At 34.2% G+C, this 2,702-nt stretch overlaps 1 long non-coding RNA gene across 3 annotated transcripts; it reads right to left on the reverse strand.

Moving 5' to 3' along the window:
* Positions 1 to 474: 474 nt before the first annotated feature.
* On the reverse strand, positions 475 to 2,424 carry LOC113345164. 3 transcript variants are annotated; one of them, XR_003358031.1, is made up of 4 exons: positions 2,366 to 2,424; positions 1,849 to 1,986; positions 819 to 1,122; positions 475 to 717 (listed from the first exon to the last, which is right to left on the reverse strand). It is a non-coding gene; the product is annotated as an uncharacterized LOC113345164 (long non-coding RNA). The 3 variants fall into 3 exon arrangements; XR_003358029.1 differs by having other exon boundaries at positions 2,120 to 2,420; XR_003358030.1 differs by having other exon boundaries at positions 899 to 1,122; positions 2,120 to 2,419.
* Positions 2,425 to 2,702: the final 278 nt, after the last annotated feature.

Here is a 2,702-nt window from a genome sequence, read left to right on the forward strand (position 1 = left end):
TCAATGATTAGTTCTCTTAATTTCCTTAAATTTCGCTAAAAACAAAACTGGCCTATTAAAAAAGAACGGAGGGAGTATATATTAAAGGCATTTATATAATCTGAAAGGCGAAGAATCTCAATGTCTAAAATAATTCAAGCACAAATCATGTCAAAGAAATGAGGCTTCTACTTGTGATAATCAAATCCTAAAGTTTTCAAGCACAAACCATGTCAAAAGAAGTGAGGCTTCTACTCATGATAATCAAATTATAAAGTTTTGCAGTTGCAAATATCAAATTAGCTCACTCGACACAGGTAATAATGTAGGCATGGTGGTGGGTATATTGGAAAATTGTCTCAGGCCGTCGTTGCGATACTTCATGGCCAATCAACTTCCGAACATTGTATAAAAAAAATCAATGAGTTAGCAGCTTGGTTTAGAGGGTTGCTAGAACGGATAGGAGGAGAATATGAACAAAGTGGCAGGGACACATGCAGGGGAAAAAAAAACACTTGTTATCCTATGTCTCATAATGCCTAAATTTACAATATAATAGAAATCGAAGTTGCATCATTATTTATACCAAATTCGCAAATTAGGGTTAGATGTACTTGCAATAAGAAATGAAGTGCATACAGTGCACAATGGAGGGGGTTCTCCTATAGCATTGTTAATAATATGATAGACTACGAACTGAACTTCCTGCCACTTTCCATGGTCGTCTGCGCTGTTCACCTGTAGTTAGGCATCACACGTCAAATTCTATACAACTATTTCCACTGTTTAATTCCACTATATATATTAGAAACATTTATACAATCTGATAGGTGGCTAACCTCAAGGTTCAAAATGTTTCTAGCTCAAAGTGACGCCAAAAGCAGAATAATAAGGGAACTTAATAACCACATATGCTGACCTGTATCTCTCTTGGAAAGGTGGCACGAAATAACATGGTCTTCCTTGCATCTCGTGGAGACATGTACATTTTCTCAACAATCTTTCTGATTTGTGGCTCAAATCCTATATCTAACATTTTGTCAGCCTCATTTGGAGACAAATACCTGATCATATGCAACGACACCGTAGCCCTTTCCAGCAAATCCACAAATCCCCAGGATAACCACAAAGATATCAATAGCCCTTCAACATCACAGCAAACTATATCAGAGAACTGGCCGAGTCCGTTTAAATGGCAAATAAGACAACCATGTCACCTACGTCATCATGCCGGTTAAACATGCTTTCATTTCATTACACCAAGAAAAAAATATGCATACATCTTCGTTAAAACAAAACAGGAAACATAAACTATGATTTGTGGGTGATGTCTAAAACATCAAGGAGCATAGTCCATGTTCACCCAAATTCAAGAAGAATATAAAACAAATATGGGGTGAGATATCCTCAGGTGAAGCTGCTTAACAATCATGGAAAAGTTGGTTAAGACATGCTTAAAGTACCAGCATTAATCATTAGGACATGAGGTTGTGTTACGCAACAAATTGGCTAAAATGAGGGAGGAATCGTAAAAAGGAAATTACTATAAGGAAAAAGAGTCACTTTATTGATTCAACACCATGTAAACTCATTAAACACAAGAAAATGGTCATTCTCTCAATCTCAGTTTTTCATTGTCAAGATACGAATCTTTAGGAATTCCTCTCTAATTGACAAAAAAATTTATTCGACCTTTACCATTTTCACGTCTAAGATCACTGGTATCCGCTTATTCATGTAGTGACCTTACCATTTTCATTTGCAAGAGCAGTTTATTCATGTAGCGAATTTCACTGGATCGAAACATAAGATTCAATCTTAACTCAAAAATGTAGAAGATCTTGTAATAGACAAAGTGAGCTTGGTTACCTTCATCTGGGTTCTTCTGTTCTGGCAAGGTTAAGAGCTAAATGAAGTACAACAACTGTATTAGGATTCATGTAACCTCCTTCCTTCACTCTTTAAATTCTTAATGTCCACCATCACAATTAAACCTTAAAATCCCAGCTAATTTAGAAAGAAAAAAAAAAAAACAAACAAATTCTGTAATTTGTTCAGATAGTCAAAACCCATCATTAGAAGTCGATTAAAACATTTTAAAAAAAATATATTCAGAAATCACACATCCATATCGACTTACCTTGTTCTTCACAAAAAAGAGGTAGAATTATAATTCATTTCTTCAATCGCTGATGTTTCAATCAGCAAATCAAAAACGAATAGAGCCTGTAGTTTATATTGAACAGTTGATTCTAAGGGTTTTTCTTAGTTCTCGGTTTATAGTTGAATGAAGAATTTAAGGTAGAAGAATCGAACAATTTATCCATAGGAAGACGAATCAATTTTAACCCTACTCTGAATCAACCAAAATAAGAATGAGTGATACCTGTGAAAACATTTTTCCATCTTTAATCGCTCAAGAGTAACGCCTTTGATAAATGAGATTTATAAACTGATCACCATCGGCAAATCGATCATAACCGTCCTTTATATGTCCGAACTGTAGAGAGCCGTCGATATAAGAAAACACCACTGTCCCTTATAATATAAATATAGATTAGTGTCTCATTGATTGTTCATAATGATTAATTAAATTTCTATTATAAATATCCCTTTAATAATCTAACATAAATACATAATTTTATTAATAAATAATTGTACTAAAAGCTATATTAATTCTAATGGGGATAGTGGAAATATGGTTAATATAAACGGTGGCGGGT

Source organism: Papaver somniferum, unplaced genomic scaffold (genome assembly GCF_003573695.1).
Source record: "Papaver somniferum cultivar HN1 unplaced genomic scaffold, ASM357369v1 unplaced-scaffold_81, whole genome shotgun sequence".
Classification (NCBI taxonomy): Eukaryota; Viridiplantae; Streptophyta; class Magnoliopsida; order Ranunculales; family Papaveraceae; genus Papaver; species Papaver somniferum.